The 22,499-nt window shown below is 40.6% G+C and overlaps 2 protein-coding genes across 6 annotated transcripts in view; one reads left to right on the forward strand and one right to left on the reverse strand.

Moving 5' to 3' along the window:
* The window catches only part of LOC126924390 (putative aminopeptidase W07G4.4), a 213,603-nt gene that overhangs the window by 103,302 nt on the left and 87,802 nt on the right, over positions 1-22,499 (reverse strand). For 4 of the 5 annotated variants that reach the window (XM_050738820.1, XM_050738822.1, XM_050738817.1 and 1 more), the window contains one exon: positions 11,283-11,528. The exons of the other annotated variant lie outside the window; for it this stretch is intronic. The gene's annotated coding sequence lies outside the window, so the exon portion shown is untranslated. The remainder of the gene's footprint in view (positions 1-11,282; positions 11,529-22,499) is intronic. 5 annotated transcript variants of the gene reach the window in all.
* Positions 1-22,499, forward strand: part of LOC126924393 (alpha-2B adrenergic receptor-like) — a 127,378-nt gene that overhangs the window by 24,648 nt on the left and 80,231 nt on the right. The gene's annotated exons all lie outside the window — the stretch shown is intronic.

Consider the following 22,499-nt stretch of genomic DNA (forward strand, 5'->3'; position numbering starts at 1 on the left):
TTGTATCGAAAGTATGGAAGATTATTCTAAAGAATGGAAATAGATCGGTTGATGGAGAACAGAAGAAAACGAGAAAGTCTGTTCCGTATTTTTCAACATCGCCGTTGATTTTTGCTACAAGTATCTACAGGGTTAACTCGTCGATACTTGCAGGCTTCTTAAACGTCAAGGGTTCTCGAGCGTTGTTAGACAGAGTGCAATCTCAGTCGAGAAGTCGTTTTGATTACGCGGGTAAACTTCTTAAACGTCTTAATCTGGAAGCTTCTGCGTAGACAAAGATTTCGCGAACTACCTCGAACTTTGAAGTTCAACGTCAAAACGGCGAACCTCCGAGCAAGGTCTCTCGACTGTCCTTGCCATCTTTTGCCTATCACCGTGCATACGTACACTCGTGTGACACAGAGGAAACAATAAGAACATAGACTATTAAAAAGATAAGAATCTTCCAACGAAAAGAAAATAACGAAGCGAATACATTTTCCGTGAACTTTGCTTATAAAGTTATAGGATAAAGTTATAGTACGTCCCAGTTATTAGAATCACTCTCTATAGAAAATAATTCAGAATGAACAGCGTAGGTTAACGACACGTGTAATTCGATTGAAACATTTGGATCGTGACTATATCTGTCCCAACCTTTTTTTTATCATACCTTTGTTTAAATACACGGATCAAAAAATTTCAATATCCTATATGGATTCCATTCCAAAATTTTCCACCCTCTAAAAAATCTATGTAAATGTTTCCAGCGTCGAAATGATCGATCATGTTCATATACATATAGAGTTTGCAAAAAGCTGACACAAATGTTTACTTTGAAGGCATTCTCTGTGCAACGACCGGGAAAGAGTAAATGAAGCCATCCGCGTCGAGGAAACGCTTGCTGTCAGCACGATGCAATTTGCAAGCCATTCCAATCACGTGCACGCACGTGCGACTATAACTCCAGAGAAACGTTAAACAGTTGCTCGTGAGGGATGCAACACCGATCAAAGTGAATCATTTTCTATTGCAATTCGAATCGTACGACGACACATAGTGCGACAAATAATGGAGAAAAATCGAAATAATCGTTGTTCGATTTTGATCTTGTTATCGATGATAACATCAGTCTGCAAGTAAGTAATGTACACAATAATTCTCCAAAAAATCGATAGAAGATTTGTAAAAATCGTTTGTACGCCAAAATCTATTCAGTTGAACATTAGCTCGCTCATTCATTCTACATTCTTCTTTGTTAAACATTAAACATTGTTACACATTAAACGAGTTTGAGCAAACACGTGTATAATATTAATTGTCCAATTAAAAAATGTCTTTCTTTCTTTAAAGAGCAATTTAAGAAAACGATTCAAAGCATGTAATTTTGATTCTAGTATCAAGAAGGTATTGTATTATATTTCTATATAATTTTTCTCTTGCAAACTGCTACACTGGATGTTTTTTATTTTATTATTATTTTTTTTTTTTTTTTGTGAAATCCATTAATTATCGCAACTTGGTTGAAAAATGGATTTCTGGCGACGCTTTTCCCAGGAAAATTTTAAAAGCTACAAGAAGATTCTACTCTTTACTGAATATCAACACGATATTTGACAAGACGGAAGGGAGTACAGGTAATTTCTACATGGCATTTACGAGAAAATGGAAAGATTGTTCACAGCGTCGGCGTTATTTATTTAAACGTCACTGTGTTACAACGCGGTTAGGCAAAGAAATAAATATTCATGATATTTCAAGCAAGCCAGGAAACAGAGAAAATACTAACAAATATTAGACAGACTTTCACTCACGTCGGATTGTCTGGTATCGAGTTTCAAGAAAACTGCACGTTATATGCATTTCTGATCTTTGTTCCGAATCCTCGTTCACATAGCGCACTGTGCGACGTTTCGAGCCACGAAATTTTACGGGCTGGCGTTAGTTTACTTGAGGACGGGTAAAAGGGGATCGATACGGTGAACAAAGCGACGACAGAAATTCCTTTTCACCCTTCCGTCGTACTCGCACCACTCGTCACCGCCCATTTTAAAATGGATCCCGATCTTTCGCGGGCCCGGGACTTGATTAAACGCGGGCCGAGTTTCCGCGATGGAAATACGTCGGCCTGGACGAAAATTGAGAAAGTTCCGCGCGAAATATTAAAGCGGCCGGCTAAATATAAGTGGAGGAATGAGCAAAGCATCCCCGTGGGGCGGGACGATCGATACCGATCGGCGAATCGAAAGCGAAAACGTTTTCAAAATTTAGAAGCATATCTTTTCTCCGCTTCCTTCTTTGTTCTTGATTCTGCCGGCTTACAAGCGACGAAAATATTACCAGGCAAACTAAAGATAAACCGTGAGTCAGTGGAAATATTAGAATCAATCGTCGAGCGGGCAAAAGGTTTATAATCAAACCGGTAGAGTTGAGTGCGATCAAAATTGCATCACGATTTATTTTCGAATCCAGTAAAAGGCTTCGTAGAATGTTAATGCAATTTCGTGCGAACCGCAACAATTCTGTATAAATACTTCTGTATAAATACAAGATAGCTAGAAGCAACTAAAGATGACTAAAGCAGGTAACTTGATCTTAAGTTGGTCCGACATGACGGTGCGGTATAATTGTAATGTGGGGGGATGAGCGACAGTAGGCTGTTTTCGTAAACCAAGTCAATTCTATAGTCCTCTAGGGTCTGGAATTACGATAAATATACAATATACAAGTTTCTATATATAATTATGCAACGATATAGAAATAGCTATAGTCGAAATTTGAGAGTTATACGAGAGAGTTTATAAATAAATGCACAGTGAAGTAATATTAGGGTATCGTCCAAAACGATCTCGCGTCTAAATATTAAAATACCGATTCAAAAATAGCTTCTTGTCTTCGAAAGCGAGCGTCATAGAATTATCTACGAAAATTCTCATATTTTTATTCGTCCGGACAAGACATTCATGATGATTCCCTATTTTAAGCTGGATCCAATAAACCACCAAAGGGACACGATTCGTCTTACCTAGAAAACCAGTAAAAGAAATAAAAGAAAGGAGGATAAAGCCATTAGATTAACACCGTACGGAATGTGAAACCGTCAAGATGGGCAATAACAATAACAGTCTTTGTTACAGCGTCAGGGTTCATTCGGCACGATAGCTATCGTAAGAAACGAAAGAATTGCGAAACCGGCCGAGGATGACGATGTCGGGGATCGCATTCTCCATTGGAACGAAACGATTCGCCGGCAATTCCACACGAATACGCACGTTTCAACTCGTACGTGGATCGTCTATCGACGTGGTGCGCTTTATTAGAACGTGTCAAACGCGCGGCATCCGGTTCCGTTCGAGCACGATCCGCGGATCAACATTTATGGTGCTCGCGGTTTGGAATTTGATATGTAGATAAGAGTTGAAGAGCTTGAGAATGAATATCAAACGATTTGATGGACGATGAGAGGGAAATGTTACTGAAAATGGTAGGAAGTTTATTTAAATTTTCGTAAGGGAGGATTTCTTTGGATCAAATGGAGAGGATATGTGTATCTTTCATCTTATACATATGTATGGAGTGTGATGTAGAGTAGCATAATCCGGAGTTTCAATGGTACAAGACAAGATTAGAGAGCGTAGGAGAATTCCATGTTGTACTGTTGCAGAGTGCCAGGAGCAATATCGTTACCTGTGTCATTTTTAAATGCAAAGTGTCTTGTAACAGCTAGAGAAAGAAATAATTTTATGTGAGAAATATGTTAAAAATGTGGAATAAAATGTTTTGATACTGGCCTTTATTTTTGAGAAAATTGCCTTTAAATATTTTGCGTCCGAACTAATATACTTTGATTTTTAGTCACAGAGTCAAATAAAATTAATTCTGATATTTAAAACAGTCCGCTCTAGCGTCCAATGAAATAAATCACCAGAACACGCTGGCAATTTTCCTTGATACGAGCAGCAGAATTGTATATTTCAACAGAATAAACAGCATCTTCAACGATCTCTATTATCACCAGATTTATCATGAATATTTTGTTTCATCGCGCGTTTTGATTTACCCGATACAATAAACATAAACGAAAATACTAATTCACAACGAAAATTCTTTAACTCCAAACATAATGAATACACAAACATGTTCGATAAATATTTAAAATATAGTTCCCCGGTAACGAAGCCCCGTACGAAGAAATTGCATTTTATATTTCCAGTTTATATCGTCACATAGAATCAGCCTGTTGTATATTCGGTTTGCAAAAAGTAACTTTTCCCTCTTTATTTATAAACGAAACATCGTCGATCTCAATGCACTATAAAGAGAAAGTTTTTCCTGCTGTGAAAGAATCGACCAAGAGCAAGCACTCTAAATGCAATTCCGCGCGCCCGAATCATCTCCTACTCGGCGATCATCTCGACGAGGACGAAGTTGAACGAGGAAAAACGAGGCTCGTTCCCGGAACGAGAAATTACTCCTGAACATTATCGAGACGCGTTTCGTTCCATGAATTCCCGATCTTCATATCGAATTCCTGGTCTGACGCGGATTTCCATAATTTATACGCTTTTAGTCCCCCCCCCCCCTTTGGCTTTAGTAACCCCCCTTCATATCGCGCAGTGGCTGCGACGACTCAGTTGCCGGCTGAAAATCTCACGACGAGCGATTTTCACCGCCAAATATCTTGCGTGGAGTGACGCGACGCGCGATCTCCTTCACCGAAAGGGTGAAAAGCGACCGCGACAACGACGACGACGAGGATGACGACGTCGTTCGCGGCATCACGATTCCACAAGAGCGCGTCTCGCTTCGCTGGAATAACTTATAAGCTTGCACTCCTCGTTTGCTCGTTTCTCTTCCCAACTCGCTTTTTCCCTATTTCGACATCTCATTTGCATCGGTCCGCGCCAAATGCTGCTTGTTCTCAACCGATTTTCGACCCGGAGACTTTTGACTCGACCGAACCACCTTGGAATGAAACACGGCCAGAGGTATCGTTTGCCCCGACCCCTTTTCGCTGGTATTTCAGAACTTGGTGAACGAATATTCCGAGTTACTTTACGTTTTTCTTCAGAATTTTAGACGAAGAAGCCACTGTCATTTTTATAGCAGCATCTTTTACATCTGCAGTCTTTTTTCAAGATATTAAACCAAAAGTAGAGCACTATTTCGTGGAATAAAGTCGGATATATAAATTCTCTGACAAAGGAATTTTAGTAGGATCGTTTTGTTGCTTATAGAGGTGCTTACGAGTGTCGCGAAGCATTTCCCTCGGTTGTTGTTTCGTAACGAACGTTCACAGCAATTAGTCTGATTAACAGACACAATTATTTATATATTATAACGCATATAACAGTCAACAATAATGATAAACGCGTCATCGGTTCCCGCGATAATCGCTTCGATACCTACCGATTGACTGCTAATCAACAACAATCGGTTCAGCATTAATATATACACAGGTAGCCGATCGATTTTAAATATTCAAGCGTTTTCCGCCTTTGAGCAGCGCACTGAGACAGACAGTTAACGCAGTTCTCAAACCGTTATAAGCGCAATCGTCGAAATGAAATTTATAGAACTCCTTCGTCGTCATTATTGAATGCGTTTATCGTCTACGATTCCATATAATAATTCCTCTAAACTTGTTAGAATCCTATAAAATGGTAATATCTTTCCGACTTTCGTAATTCGATTGCTATCTATAAGGGAATACGATTCGATAAAATATCCAAGTAGCTGTAAGTAGATTTTCAAAAGTTGGAAGTACTTGTTCTAAAGTTCGAAACGAGTCTCTGAAGATCGAATACCAGGCGAGTAATATGAATAAACCATAATACCTTACGAGTAGTATTCGAACCTTGTGAAACAGAAACGTCGGGTATTGGATTTGATTCGAGTTGATAAGTATTGAACTTGATACAGTTATTAGCGAAGAGCATCGTCTTAATTAATTATTCCGCTACTAATTGGTTCTTCGATGTACTTATTAGAATTAAAGTCGGTTCTTGGAAGGGTTGGTGCGAAGGAACTCCGGAGAGTTTAATTTCCTCGAAATATTCTTAGATACCTGTCGGCTCTCGCAACTTTCCTCATTAGCCCCACCGGGTCGTTCATTCTGCATTTATTTACCCGACGAAATTCGTTGCATCTTCGTACAAACCGGTAGTCTCGTCTCGGGGGACGAGCTCAACGCGAGTCTTGAAACGGTTACGAGAAACGAAACTGAAACGAAATCGCGCGAAACGTCCGTCTCCGCATCCACGTTAACGAACATTGGAAACGTTTCGCTAAAATTCTGCGGGCTCCGTCGAAAACGGACTTCCGTGTAAATTTCTGTTTGTAAACGTTCTCCTTTCAGTTTAGTTTCAACCTAAAATGAGAGGCTTGTTCAAACACTGAATTTCCAGTAGACCGTAACGTTATAGGTTCCCTAAAAAAAATGGTTCTTTGTTTAGAAACACGTAGATACAGGTTCATGGAAACGGGATCTTTAAACAGTATAGGCATTGCGATGTATATTTCTTATTTACACGAAACCCACCGAAATATTGCTATTTTTAGGATTTCTATGCGTATGTGCACGCATTTTTTTTTTTTTTTTTTGTTTTTAATTACTGAAAACGTACGGGTGCTTTCAGTGAAATTAATGTTGACTTTTATTTAGATAGAAATGTAATTACATGGAGATATTTACTTTCGTTCTATTATTTTATATGCAACTGTTTACGTGTTGTATATCTGGGAACATACGGTAGAAATTGATATTTCTACCAAATTAAACAAATTAATATTAAAGCTACGAAGTGACGATATCGGGTATTTTATTTTTGTAGCGACAAAAAGCACGCACGTGCGTTCTTGGTCATATAAATGTTTACTTTTACCGGAACAGAAACGCTTGCGTATTTTACTCATGTTTCTAATTTACTAATTTCTAATATGTTTCTAATATATTTCTGTACATATTAAAGGTCAGTAGTTCTAGCATTAATTACTTAGTCTGAAAAGGGTAGTCTGAAAGAAACTGAGACAAACCGTGAAATATATTACTACAAATTTCATATCTCAAATATCTTCGTTTAATTATTAATATTAATTAAAATTATTAAAATTATTAATATTTTCTCTAAAAAGAACTGAAAGCATATATTCTCTATACCTAATCAATTTCACTGTCGAATGATTGAATAAACTAATAACTTGGCTTATCGTAACGTCACTCCCACATTGTCTAACCTTTTATCATTCATTACGTTTTCGAGCAATAAATAAGAAAATTTTAATTCAAAGAGCACTTCGCGAAGATGAAGATACACGTGTGGGTGTTCTATCGATCCCGTGCAGCACGCTGAATTTCCAGTGACAGCCTGTTACATCGAAGACGAATGATCGCGACGCACCATTTGATCGCGGAACGAGGCGGCACTTAGGCGAATCTCTAGATCCCTCTCGAAGAATATCGTTCTCTTGGCTCTTCTCGTTCTTCCTCGAAAACGTCTCCTTTGTTTCGTGCTTTTATCCAAGTTCCAGCAGAGGTATGTTCTCCATGGGGAACCTAGGCATAGTATTTTCTTCGGGAATCTTTATCGAAATACTTAGCAAAAGTATGGAGAGCATATCGAAAGAAAGAAAACAAGAAGTATACACAGGGAGAGATAAGGAATTCTGGTCGAGCTATTGAAATCTTTGACCCGGTATGTCGAGCAATCTTTTGGCTATCTGTACCCCCTCTCTTCAAACCTTCGTCACCGTGTAACATTTGCCGCGGGCGGTGTTTCGTCGAGGAAAATATGTCGCGACCGAGCTGTACTCTGTCTCGTCGTGCCATTTCGAAGCTTCTCGTCAATTATTCATTGATTTGAATGGAAATTATTTCGACAAGTTGGCCCCCGTGTAATGATCGCCCCAGGTCGATGGTTTATTTCGGTCGATCGATTGGAGCAGCATGTTGCATATAATATTCTGTAGATTCTATAATGTAATAACTGTTCGTATAACAGACGTGTTCCGAACAGACATTGTAAGCGAGTGAAATCGGTCAAAATTGATACGCGCGAACGATGATTTGAAAACGAGATAAACTCGTTAGAAGCTTAAAACTTTTAAGAGTTGTTACCTTGTTTAGAACTTTAGACTGGAAAAAAACTTCTATATTCGATATCGTTGCGCATAATAAGACAAGCTTCTCTTCGATTCCCTCTATTCGAATATTTAATGGAAGTAAAGCGACGTCTATCGATGGAAATTCTGGTTAACGCTTTCCTTGCATTACAGTCGCGGTTACATTTTTACTCGATTCTTACAAGGAAATTATCCAGAGGTTCGTGAAAATTATTTATTACTCCGATAGGAGATTAAGAACATAGAAGAAAAATACAGCGTGCTTGAGAATCTCGGTTTACGTACTTGTGACGAGATGAAGCAATATTCCTCTTTATCGTCGCGCAGATTTTCCTCCGTCTGTAACAACTACAACGAAGAACAGCGTCCTTAAGGAATATACACGTAAAAATATAGCTTGCCTCGTTTACACGCACCTTATTCAAATGAAGGAATAAAGCCCTGTCTCGCTCATCTTGATACAGGAATATTTCACAGTGCCGCTCTCTAGTTAGAGGAAAAACGAAAAGAACTGGAAATACGGGGTGACTTAGAGAGGTCGGATCGAAAATAATTCGGTGATTCGCGGGCAGAAAAAGAACGGGGCTCGCGACTAAACGAGATGGTCCGCAAAATTCCATCGGACACGAGGATAAATCGAGATAGGACGCTTGGCCGCGTTAACGCAGACAAATCGCCCGCGAATTTCTACGGCTCGCGCTCCACGGACTAATTTCAACCCGACGAATTATAACCGCGTTAAGCGGCGCGAAATACCGTCGCATGAAACTACGATTAACAACGAGAACCGCGGGATAACGGTAATTCGACCGCGATTAAAGCGGCTCGAATCGGCCTTATTCGCCCTTCCTTCGAAAGGAACTCATTAAGGAGCTCGCCCGGCGGAAGAATAAATTTTTGTCTCCCTTAATTGGCGCCATGTTTCTCGCTGCTGTCGCTCGTAAAAAGATGTACAGCGCTCCATTCACCGACTAGTCTTTTTCAACAGTTTGAGAATCTTTCGAGTGAGTGAGGAAAAGTCCAAAATCTGGAGGAAAGTTGAAATTACTACCCTGCCTCTATCAAAATTTCAAGAATATATGAGACATTGAGAGCGAAATGGTGTAACCCTTATACTCGACAAACTGACAAGTTAGAGAACTTGGAGATTCGAAAGTTATGAAAATTTGTGCGCAAATGTGGCTGGTAGATGATTTGTAACAGAAAGCCATTTTTCGTTTGTGCTATAAGACGAATTTAGAGGATGAAACAATGCGGAATTTTATTTCTCGTGAATTAAGAACAGTGAAAGATATCGGAAACCCTGGATAATTTTGTCCTAGAACGATGTCTCCTAAGTTATCTCTGCTATCAAGCTTGATATTTACAACTTCGTAATATTTTGTCTACTTTCTTTTTTGATTTTCCTGATTATACGTATATCTACACTATTAACATTAAATATACTAAGTATAGTACTAATATAGTACTAAAAACTTTATTATACGCTGTACACGTCTCTAAGACGAGAGTTAAGAGTTAAATTTGCAGGGAATCGGTCCTGAAGTAACGCGAGATTACTCCACCGTGTTCCGACGTACTCTTAATCCACCAAGACCATTTCAACGACTAAAATTGGATAGCTCTAGAAAAGTTGGCCTTTAAACGAGATGGCAGAAAACACGTTTGCCATATGTTGGTCTAAAATCCTGCGATATTAATCTTGACACATCACCTACGCGACCTATACTAACCGCCTACAAAAAGCCAAAAGACAGGAGTTAGGAACTCAGCGCAAAATGAATGGCCCCGAAGTTGTACATTTATCGAGCAAACTTGCAATGCTGGTATTCGTAGAGCAAAATAATACATATCGGTTAGTACGATTGCATGCTACCACAACTACCATATTTGCAACAGTAATTAATACCGTGTAATATGCAAATAGGATAAAATCGACGTTACGAAATAATAGTTAATATATCTGGTCGCAGTGGTAAATTATAATTTAATATTAGCTAAACCTCCCAAGCTGATCCTCTTTCACAGGGTGTCGAGGTTTTGTTGTGGGTTTCTGAAAATTTTCACAGCCGGAAAACGCAATCTTGGCTCGCCGCAGACGTGCCATAAGCGCGGCTCAGACTCGTATCTTGTTCGTTTTCCTCTCTCGTCTCTTTTTCTTGAGGCGCTGCGACGAAATTGCAGCTTTCCAACCGGCCGACGCCGTGCCGCTTTCCGCCTGTCGCGAAATGAAAACGATATGCGCTAGTGAGACGGAGGATCGCGCGATATTCCGTTAGCGAATAACATTCCATACTCGACTTTGTCACGCGTATCGAATAAAATTTTGTTTGGAACTGCAACAGATCCTACGATAGTAGAAATTTTTTTTTTAATTCAATCCGTGTAAATAGAATATTCGAGTGTTTATTTTTGAAACAAATTCATATTATATAAAATGCGAAATATATATATATATATATGGCCAGAAAATATCAAGTAAATAAAGGCAATAATGAGATTTGTTTTCGATAGTAACATAAATATAAAATATCTGATGTCGCCGTATAAATTCGCTTAATCTTCTTTTTGTAACAAAAATTTCAATCCCCGCGAATCTTTTTAAACATTAAAACCGATAACTTCCTCTTTCAGTAAATTCCACAAAGTATAAATCCTCAAAAATCACGTGACAAGCTTAACTCCGTGAACTACGATAATTCCTAACAACTGTGCGCCGTATAAAATGCAGAATGAAAATGTAAAATGTAAAATTAATCTTTAAAAATAAAATCAATGAATCGATTTTTTGTCAAGTTGAGCCTGTGTAAAGACTACTTGAATATTTACGTTTGAATTGCACCTTAATCGTTTTAATTACTCCTACTCTCTCAATAACAGAAACGCGATTCCACGCTGAAACAAATCTGCACCATATAAACACATATAATAAATGTATCAAAAATACACGTAACAAAATATTCGCCTGTCTCGCCAATCTCAATAACAAAATCAATAAGGCGCCCAATTCTCGAGTCACTCGACGATACAGCGGTCCCCCGGACGTCAGCGAGCAAATGAAAAGCTTGCGGGGTTTCCCGGGGCGCGAAACAGCCATAAACTGGCCAACTACGGTCTTCAGCTGTTACGTGCTAAGAATATTTTCCGATAGAGGTGTTGAATCGTGAACCAGCAGAACTAACCTTATCTCGTAGCTTTTACGCACGGTTCAAGAGTCACGCGCCAGCTTCATGGTTCCACCGTCGCCGATTTCGGTCTCGTCACCTCCTGCTCCTCCAATGGTATCCGCTCGGTGGTTTCCTTTCCACTCCTGGGGCGATTTCCTGGTACCGGTACTGTTCGAACTATCGGAGAAAGTCGTCCAATCCGCGCACCTTGGACCAGACAATCGAGTCTCATCTCGGCTCACTGGCCAAGCCTCGATTTTCCTGGAAATTTAGGTAATGGCAAGCTTGAAGCTCCCGAATGGATTACGGTGTCTTTTGTGATGCGCGTTAAGCGTGTCAGGAGTCGCGAGACGAATTCGTCTTTCGTGTCACGAGATGGAAAAAGTGGATTTTCTTTTAGGGGTTGGATTGGGTTATTCGATTTAGGTCGGTCGATAGTATTGCGATTGGTAGTAGTGGGGGGAAAGTTGTTGAGTGATTAGTTCTTTGGTGTTTCGAAGCTTGGGCTGCTCGAGCGAAGTGGCGCTGGTTTAATGTACGTATGTGCAATTTCAAAAAACTGCAACCTCCGATGCTGGGAGCGTGCGTCAGCAGCCCTTCGCTTCGTTTACGTCACAAATTCGTCAAATCGATTTGACCTTTGATCTTTGCTGTAGTAGACGCTATAGCGAGCCCGCCGTGGATGAAATGTATTTTATAGCAACGATGTAAGTCGATCCTCCGTTTCTTTACTTGTCCCGCATTCTTCCTAAACGACTCCGCTTCCGGCTAAATCGAGTTCCCGACCAGAGCCTTGTTACGATTAAATTGAACCAACTTTTTCGTTTTGTTCAATTCCGCAGAAGAGAAAGAATTCCGTCTAAAAGGCATAACATCTTGCGTTCAACGACTAGCCGGTTGGTGCCTTTAAGCTATCCTAACTATAAATTCAACATATTTTCAAAGTTAGTATTAGACTTTTCTGTCAGTTAACTACTGACTTCTTCTAAATTTTATTACTCAATATTTTCTCACGTCAATAGGCCTGAATTTATCGTAACAAAAAGGACAATCTGTATAAATGTAGCATCGTGGGCAAAAGGCCTAAGATATCGGCCGAACCATAAACAATGTCGCGAGAGCCGCGGCATTGTGTCATCGGTCCTTTCAAGTGAATAGTTTCGTGGAAAAGGCCTGCGTGACCCTAGTCATGGGCGTTTTCGGGGCACGTGTCCGATAGGACGGGAAAAGACAAAGAGACGCTAAAGGCAGTGTTAGTTGAGAAGCCGGAGAGAACGAATGCAAAAGGCGTGCAGTGTGAGTTGAGAAGCGAGAGCGAGCGAGTGTAGAAGCCGGAGAGTGTGAATCGGGAAGTCGAAAGCCGAGTATGAGAATAAGACATACGACAGCATTATAATCATTTCGTTGTTTTGAATATCATTTATTAAATCAAAACATCATTACTTGTCCTTTCCTCTGAAGACCCATTTAGATACTACATAAATTACCCTCGAGAAGTCGATGATTCTTCTAAACGTAATTTCTCGTATTAATTCGTATAGTCGAGTCAATCCCAACGATAAGATGCTGGGTCTCTTGAAGTCGTTCACAATTTCATTGCTCACTACGTGAACCCCTGATAAATCGTAGCTAACTCGGAATTTCCCTATCGTTCCCTATAAGACGCGAGGAATCAGTAATAAACGCGAGGATTCTCGAGATTTGAATCTCTCGGCCTGCGAAAGTTCCTCGGTAGAAAAATAGTTGCAGGTGTCGCAGGGAAAGAAAATTTCGCGATTCGAGGAAGGGGTCGGGTGACGAAGGTTGAAAGTTTGCGAGATGAATCCGCGAGATGAATTCGGTTCGGGGTTGGTGGATGGATAGATGACAGAAAGACGAAGCGACAAAAGGGTGGCGGGAGACAAGCAGGGAATAGGGATGAGGGAAGATGGAAAAGATACAATGACGTCTGAAAGTTTCGGCTACACGTGTTGAGAAGGAAGAAACGTGAACGCAATACTTTCCTGCTGTATGCAGGTCCCGGCGTCCCTGAAACGGAAAGACGACGAAATTGTGAAATAAGTTTTCGAAAACGAGATTTCTTCCGCGAAGAAATTAAAATGGAAAACTGTCCTATTCTTCGTGCAAAAGTAGGGGTCTCTTTTCTTGTTCTTTTCTACACCATGGAATAATATTCACCAGACAAGAGGCTGTGAGAGAAGGTGAAATAAAGAGGAAATTTTACAGTTTGAATGTTCGTAATTCATTTATGCTAAAAGGTGTAAAAAGATGACTCGTCATAGAGAACTTTTGTGCATATAAAGAAATTTTATTGAGTAAAACATTTCGAAATTACGTACTGGTCGAATCTAAAAACAAATTTCAAATATCGTTATAACGTATCGTTAGACTCTAATGGCACTCAATCACCGTGGTGACTATATTGGTTAAATTGGAGACGAAATTTCAAATTTCAAATTTCAAATTTGATCGATACAATCACGATAATTAGATTTTGTTACAATGTTAGTAATATCTAGTATATCAAACTTCATTTCAAATTTGACTAATATAATCAATAATATAATCAAACAGTCGCTTCTCGTTATACTCTACTAATAAAATTTTAAAATCTCTCATATAAGACACGTAACATACATTCCTGGAAGTTTCTGTACGTGTTCGGATACTTTCGTGAGCAACTGTAGCTATTCGTCGAGAACCACGAGCGACGAGCGTGGTTCATGCATCGGTGAAACTTTTGATCCGCGTTAGTAGAGGCGAGGAAGGAACGGTTTCCTTCATTACCAGGTTCCTACTCTTCCTGGGCAAAGGACGGTTCCGAACGATCGATGCCGTAAAGAGAAGGGAACAAAACCATCTCTCCTCTCTCTCTCTCTCTCTATTTCTATCCCTTTTATTCCTTGCTGTCGCACTCCTTCGTCCCGGCCAAAATTGTTCCCGTGAGCAGCAGCTCGTGAACCCGAGCCCAAGGCTGTAGGGTTCTCGTATCTTATCGAAACCGAGGATCGATATATACAATTCCAGTGTTTCTGCCTTATCTGCGAACACACAGGCGCTGCTCTCTCGTCCACGAGCGTCCTGGTGCCTCGCTGTGAGGCAACAGAGAAAGACAACTATCTGTGTGGCTCGATGGAAAAGGTGGTCGTGACCTTCGTGCACGTGTCACCGAACGTGATCGACGGGTTTCATTAGTTGGCCTGGCGACGATCAACGGTGAAGAGGGTTTTTAACGGCTCGTCGTTTGTTGCTAACCCGTTAAGTCCTGGTGGCCTGGTTCGACGAGACTGATGAACCGCAGCGTAGGCTCATCGGGAGGAAAGAATGATCCTCTGCCGAGCGGTTACTCTTTCATTTATCATCGTAACCAGGAAGAACTCGAAGGATGAATGGTTTAATACGGATTGAATTTCTTGGAATTAATGCGTTTAGTCCGATCCACTCCGAAGGGATTTCGAGGGCGATTTCTTCTTAGAAACGTGGGAATCAAGGGAAAAGGATTTTAGTAAAGGAAATGGAGGTCTGGGTTGGTGAGAACTGGAAAGTGTACCCGAACACTAATGAGAATGGAAAAGAAGTCCTGGGTGATTTTGGTTCGCAGCTGTTCCTCAGCAGACACTCGGACGACTCGGGTGTCTGACTCACTCATCGCGACCACGCAAATCCAATTTGTCCACGAGATGTTTGTTGGTCTTCCTAGAAATTACTCCGTTCGATAAGATTGGCGAGGGAATGATGAAACTGTTCCGCGATAAACAGAATGACACCGATGTAAGAGAAAATAAGATAACAAGCAGAACTACGCCAAGGGATATATCCTTGACGCCGGAAGAGATCTCGAGCTTTGTAGACACTTAATCAATTCAATTGCCGGTCATCAGGGAAACGTCTGAAAGGTTCTCGTTTCAGAGCCAGACTCGTCGACTTAATTACTCTTCGAGACACTTCGTCTTGCGAGACAACGCGAACAATAAAACGACCAACATTCGAAATTTGTTCTACTCTCGATAAGTAACAACGTTGTTGTTTTTCCTCGAGCTTTAAGAATGGCTTTGCTTTGATTATCACCTTCGTTTCACAATATCTTCGTTGATCGGTACGTCTCATCAAGATGAATACAAGAGCCGATAATTATATCCAGGGCCGCTAACGAAGCAGCCGGCGATCTTTTGTCGTGGCCTGTGCTACGTGACCGATTAATTTCATTAACCCTCCTTCTGGTGGCCTCTCGAATGCCTCGCTAATTGTCGAGTTCGCAAATAACGCGGCCGCTATATCGGCCTAACCGTACGATGCAGTCGAATGTCGAGCATCATTCGCAAGAGTAAATAAGCGGCTGCGAGATTCGGTTTAGGTCGCGCAGGCGTCGACTGTAATTAATTTCATTGACTCGTCGTATATAACTAGCGCCTGAGACGGAAAGGAGTCACCGGTTTCGAGATAACGAGGTTATTGAACTACGTACTCTTTTAAATTCTGAACTAAATGTATTCGAAATTCGAAGATATTTTGTTAACGCTTGGCATCCAGAAGAAAAATAAGTTTCCATACTCTGTTGAATTCATCCTGCATTTAAATTGAATTTATTAATAAGCAACTCTGTCCTACGACGGTATAATCCTATTCTATAACACTAAGACAAAAGTAAAAGTTAGAAGAAATAGAAATACGTAATATCGAAAGACGAATTATATTGTAAAATACTGGAAATTAAGATAACTTTGAATGGAAGCGAAGATATGAAAAATAACTAAAATAACTGGTAAAACGATGCAATAAATCGATCGACGCTCTGTAACTGACCGTTCCTCTTTTTGTCCCTTTCCTTTTACACCCATATGGTCCGCAGGTTAAAAAATGTCAATATCCTTCACGAACCACACTCCAACACTCGGCGATATATCGACGTACTCAAACGTTTTGCATTTAATCTCTATTTTGTAGAGCGAATGTATTAAACGTCCAAAGACATTGAGTTACGGATCAATTCCTCTATACTCTATAGTGATACCGACAGTTATAAGTATTTCAGACATTCATCGAATATTTCATACAAATTGAATAATTTTCGCTGTTTTTTTTTATGATCGCTTTTAATTTATTATTCTTATACGACAAGGCAGACAAGTTTCCACACTCTTATATCCACATTCCTCTACAGGCACCTGAAAAATCATAGAATTTCCACTTTAGCAAGGATCTCCATAACCATCTACCGTCGCCTATAAAACTCATTCTACTTCGACCAGTCTATATGCAAATGGGCTTGAAGTGACATTATACGCATCGAGCTCTCATACGTTGAATTTCCTTCAGGGGCAGAGGTAACGGCCGAGCAATCAGGTACAGAAACTCCTCCCCGTGGCGCCATTATCCTTCTAGACACGTTAACGACGCGTTATTCCGAGTGTTCGCAATCGGACATCCGCAGAGAGCAACGTTATCGAGAGCACCTTCGAGGCTCGATACAAGCAGCATTGTACGATGATCGAACGTTCGTGCCTCTGCCGGCACAAATGTGACTAATTAGTTTCATTAAGTCGGCGGAGCAACAATCGAGTGGATTGTCAGCTGACAGGATCACAGCGCGGTTCGTGAGATGATCGATGCTTGGTTGCGACCAAAGCACCCTGCATCCGACAAACACACAACTGATATGCGTACTCTCGATAGATCACATACATATACATAAATGCGATCACTTGGCAAATGTTAGCGCTACTTCATCGTTCAACGCCGTTAATTGATTTCATTAGGCTGCAGACGATGTGTAACTTGGACATAGGAATAGTAGAAAGGTTACGGTTAAGGATCCTCAGAAATATTTGCTCCGTTCATTTCTATTACTTCTTTTCTCACCAATATATCTACTAGATTAAATTACTCGTCGCTCCGTTTGAGTCTACGTCATTTAATTTGCTTGTCATTTCTTTGGACGAATGGATCGTAGATACCAGAGATCGCAGTTAAAAGAATTAGGTCTCCAGTCAACGACTAGTTTCACTCTCATCGAATGATAATTTATAATTCTTGGGAGATAAGATATAATTTGGGAATTTTCCTTGGATCGTGATCAAGAATTTTGCCAAAATTTCATTAAGAAGCAACGACGAAGCTCGATTTACAGACATTAATACTCGGAGTCTCGATAACGTTCGGATATCTAATAAATTGCGACGTTCGATGAAGTTGCCGTAGCTCCGGAAGGCAAAGTTCCATGAAGTTTCGCTATTCGAGTAGTTTTAGGGTTTAACGAGGTGTTGGATCGTTCTAATTCCAATCTCAAACTGATGATTTCCTTAAAACCTGGCCAAATACCACTCTCAACTTCTCACTCAACTTCTGTTCGAGATAACAATTTACCCGTGGAAAGCACATATTGTAACAACGAGTACCTATGGAAGATACGCGGATTTATGCAATAATTAATCTTATTCGAAATTTATGGAGGATTAACTTTTGAGATTGTACATCGTCATTATCTTCGTCTATATTATCAGAGAACCACATTCCAAATATCGAATAGGAAAATTTATAATAATGCTAGTAGTATACGTCTTAAACGTTCACCATTGTCGAGCATTTAATCAGTTTAATAGCATTGTACATATAATAGCCTGAGAATAATTTAGCAGCAATTAGAGAGGAGCTACAATAAATCCGGACTGTCAGACTGTCGGACACCTGAGCCGCACATGATCAGTAATTATGGTTACGTTGCAAATTATGTTCATTGACTACATACCTGTACGTATCAGGCATAATTTAATGGCGTGATAACGGTACGTTTCTTCCTCTTCCAGTGAACTATCAAAAACATATCGATCAAAGAACGCGATATTTCTATAAAAATACTGATCGATCAATGAAGATATATAAATGTCGATAAAAAATGACCTACAGGAAGAAGAAGGAAAAATTCAGACTATTACCGGCTTACTGTCGCTTTGTGCCATAGCAACCACAGCATCTGAATATTTCGTGAAATCTGAAGCGAAGTGTATCGAGGTACGACTATCTCATAATTCAGTGGATATCCGCGCCTGTATATATTTTTCTTTTTTTTTTTTTTCGATATATTTTTTCGATGGTTCGTCACGCTTCACCCAGCCCGGAAAGTCAATAAGTATCGGTAGACCGATTAAATATTTGTGTCGGTCTCGTTACGCGTACTAGATAAAGTTTATTAATTTCGGTGGCCAGTCGCCTGTGAAATTCCTACATCGCGGGAATGAATGACCGCGAGCCGAAGCGATCGATCGTCGTGGCAATTTTTTTCACCCGTTTGATTGGTTCGTCGGACAGGGTATCGTGTCAAAGGTAGAATGGAATTTTACGATGGAACCGACGCGACGAATAGATCGAAACATGGCCGTTGATTGTTATCGGCGTGAATCAGCGGCAAGAAATGATCGGCGATTCGACGCGATGATCCGTGTAATCCGGACGATTCCTGTGGATACTTAGGACGATCTCGAACGTGGGATAGCGCGCGATTAAGGTACTCGAAAGGGGAGCGTATCAGCTCAAATCTGACAGGGAGCTGAAAAAGGCGACCAGAGAGGGAGAGATCGCTTATTATACGAGGTTCAAGAAGCAGGCCTTCTGGTGAAAGAGAGACATCGAAAAAAACTGGTGCGCGTTGAATGGTACGCTGAAGCATTGTTCGAAGGGAAACAGTGTCCCACATTATCCGGCCAGCTTTATTTTTAGTGGTGAAAGAAGGAAAAGGAAGGCGGCCTGGGCCGTTTCACCGGCAAGAGACGTTCGCCTCTCGAGCACAAAGCGGCTACGTCCACGGCCACTATTTTATGCCTTATCTGTTTCATGGTACACGGTCTGGCCTCGGGGATTAGCTCGATCCATTCTTCATCATTAGGAGCTAGTTTGCTGGTAATCAGGGCTGGCCATCCTTCAACCGTGGCTTCCTTACCATTTTACTTCAAATCGTTCGACCATCGACTCGCTCTGTTGAATTTTTCATCGAATTAAATTTTTCATCGACGACTGAAAAAGGTTTTATCAACTCTCCGTGGTCATTTAGAGATCTTCCAGAGATTGATTCCGTAGAATAGTTTCATCTTCTTTGTATAAAGGAAGAGAGAGAATCGTAGGAGGGGCAGAGTATTTCTTGGCTGGCCAATGACCGTCCCATACTACTAGATTTTTCATCGCATCACACGTACACGGTATCCTGGTTCTTTATTTAACGAACCATCGTTCTAGATAGGCTGACTGGAAAGTAAACGCACGAAACGCTCAAATGGTCAATAAACCGAGAACCTGCTGCAAATTCTGTTATCAAGGACGTTAAAGAATCTCGACCGTTTAAAGAGCAACGAGAAATATATCGCGACTATGTTTCACGCACTATCGCACTCCACTCTTATGACGTTTATCTTTTCTTTTGCAACGAATGGAATGATTCTCTCTATAGATGTAATATATTTCATCCTGTCAGACTGAGTACGACACTTCGCATGCTAACTACCCTGTTAAAATGTAAAACAGGTTACAGATACCTTTTATCTGTAGAAAAAAATTCTTTCATTTATCCATTTATGAAACCCAAGAAATTAAGCTGAAATATGAGAAGATTGTCTCAAATCCTGCTGCGTTATTTGGGTCATTTTCGACCAAATTAAATTTTCTTATCGTTATAAATTCTTTTTCACGGCAATTTTGTAGTCGATGTAAGAGAGAATCGTCGTATGATTTCTCGTTTCAATCGTAGGATAATAATTTTCTTGGAACGTATTAAAATTCTCTTCCTCGGCTGAATCTAAAGCGAGATAGAGACATAAATACGCAGTAAGCTTAAATGCATCATCGCGATAGTGTATCGAAGTCGAGTCACGTAAACGGACGTAAATAATTTGGAGAAAGCGGCGCTTATCCGTTCCGTATCGAGAATCAACCGGTGAATAGGAGGCGCAGGGGATGGCCTACATAAGCGAATGCATAAACAGGAATGTCTCGACGATAGTCCACTCGCAAACCGTCTGCCAATACGAAATGTATTTCGGGGGGTGTATGACAAACAGCTTGCAGCTTCGAGGCTTGCTATTGACCGGCCTTGTATTAACGAAAACTGGGCATCGTGTACAGTGCAGAAGGCAAAAGAGGGAAGAGAAACGGGACAGAACGGCAGCGACAGAGACCGAGAGGAAGTCGGTGGTAGGAGGAACATCGATCTGCAGCAACCTCCTCATCCTTTCACCCCCATCCCATTTACCGCTTTCCTTTCACGCAATATCGTTTCTCCATGGCATCACTTTTTCATCGTGTCCGCCACACTACCTCTGGCTCGCCACTCGCCACTCTCCTTTTTTTCCTCCCCACGGCCCTGGGTGTTTCTAAAAGGTGCTCGAAACTTTGCCTATGAAACGGCAAAACGAGAAAAGGTACGCGGCAGAGGCACCAGCTCGGACATTGGATCGTTTAATTATTTCGAGTTGGCCAGGTCGATCGATACGATGAAATATGGAAGTCCACGAATAACCAACTACGACACGTTAATTTCATATTGATCGGCAATCGATGCAGAATGCTGATAATAATTAACACGCTTTGAATCTTTCATTTGATGGATGATTATTTAAGCCTATTAACGTGTCCCAGTCAATTATCCTAAATATAAATCAGTTGTACGAATTTTCTATCAGAGAGATGGATCCTTCTCAATTTCCGGCTGCAATGTTTCACCTAAAGGTCCGATTATTCGTAGAAAGAGCTGGTGAATGTAATAAGGCTTTCGTACGGCGTTCAACGAATCTGCAAGAAAATTGACGACCAGTTTACTCCGCGAAATGTACTTTCAGCGAACGGTCACGAGAAACAGCTAAAATTTCCCGCGGTGTTCTATATCGTTTCCCACGTTCTCTGGTTAAGCGTGTGATACGAGAATGTCGCTTTGAAACGCAATTCGATCTCCGTATCGATATCGGTGAAACGCAAAGAACAAGGAAGTATATCGAACGTGGAAAAATAAAAATATACGGAAATAAAACAATCTGACCGCGAACGTAGTAAAATGATGGTCGGAAGGGAAAACGATATGAGCGTGAGTGTACCAGTCTATTTTCTTTCTCTCGTGAGGTCCATGCTTCAGGATATACGTACGTGACTTTTGTGTAGACTGTTCGAACACGAGGCGGGCATGTTGCAAATGCTGCTGGTAAAAGACTTACGGGAGTACGGAGCGGGTCGAGTCTTTTTAAAGTTTGAGGAACGAGACACGCGTTTTTATTCGAAGAAAGATACGATCTTCGTGCAACCAATTCGTGTTGCCATTGGTCAGGCTGTAAGTTTACTGGAAATCTTTGCGAACTCCGGCTAACTTTATCGACGTACAACGCTACACCGACTACTAACCCATTCGTATCATATTTCTTTTCTTTCTAATTGAGAAGTTAAAGTGGTAAACGATGTAGGTGTAATGGAAACAAAAGGACAATTTTTTTAATGGGAAAGGATGTAAAAAGTATGTAAAGTACGATGAAAAAAGTTATATACGCTAGAATGATCAATTTTAGCTTTTAAGGCTAATGCAAGATAAAACTACGATCGTAAATGCCACTAGATTAATATGCTCGAAAAAGATGAAAATATATAGTACAAATAAATTGAACGTTTCTTCGAAAGTAATTATCCAAATGATTATTCGGCAAAACAGTTACGGAAATAAATTTCCAGAGTAACTCCTTAAATCGTTTGTCCAAATATCGACAAAATTCGATTACTGTTTTCCCCCTTAAATGGCGCTTTAGAATGCATCAGATATCGTCGCGTAACGACGAATAGAATTGCTACTGGATGGTAAATAGAAACAGCGTTTGCTTCGTCACGATAACTTGGTACAAGAACGGTAGCCGAAGAACGCGACGTTCTACATCGTTAAGCGAAATAACAAAGTTTGCGTATCTGCAATGGGAGTGTTTCAACAGGGCAGAACTCGATGTACTACGCGTTACAAACGTGTTCCGTTCTCAAATGAAACGAGCGGGTACGTGCAAGTGCGTGTTCTTCTTCTTCTTACGTTTCACAACCGAATCAACTATCGCCAGGATTCAAACTACTATCTATATACGAACATTTTCAATTCGATTCATGTATTCCACTATACATATACCGCGATTCAATCAGTCTAGCGTCTATCAGCAGGTCGGTGTACGTGGATTATCCGGCGATTATCGAATTTTCAACATTAACCCGGCCTATCTCGTCGAGAAT

The sequence above is a fragment of the Bombus affinis genome, chromosome 14, assembly GCF_024516045.1.
Source record: "Bombus affinis isolate iyBomAffi1 chromosome 14, iyBomAffi1.2, whole genome shotgun sequence".
Taxonomy (NCBI): Eukaryota; Metazoa; Arthropoda; class Insecta; order Hymenoptera; family Apidae; genus Bombus; species Bombus affinis.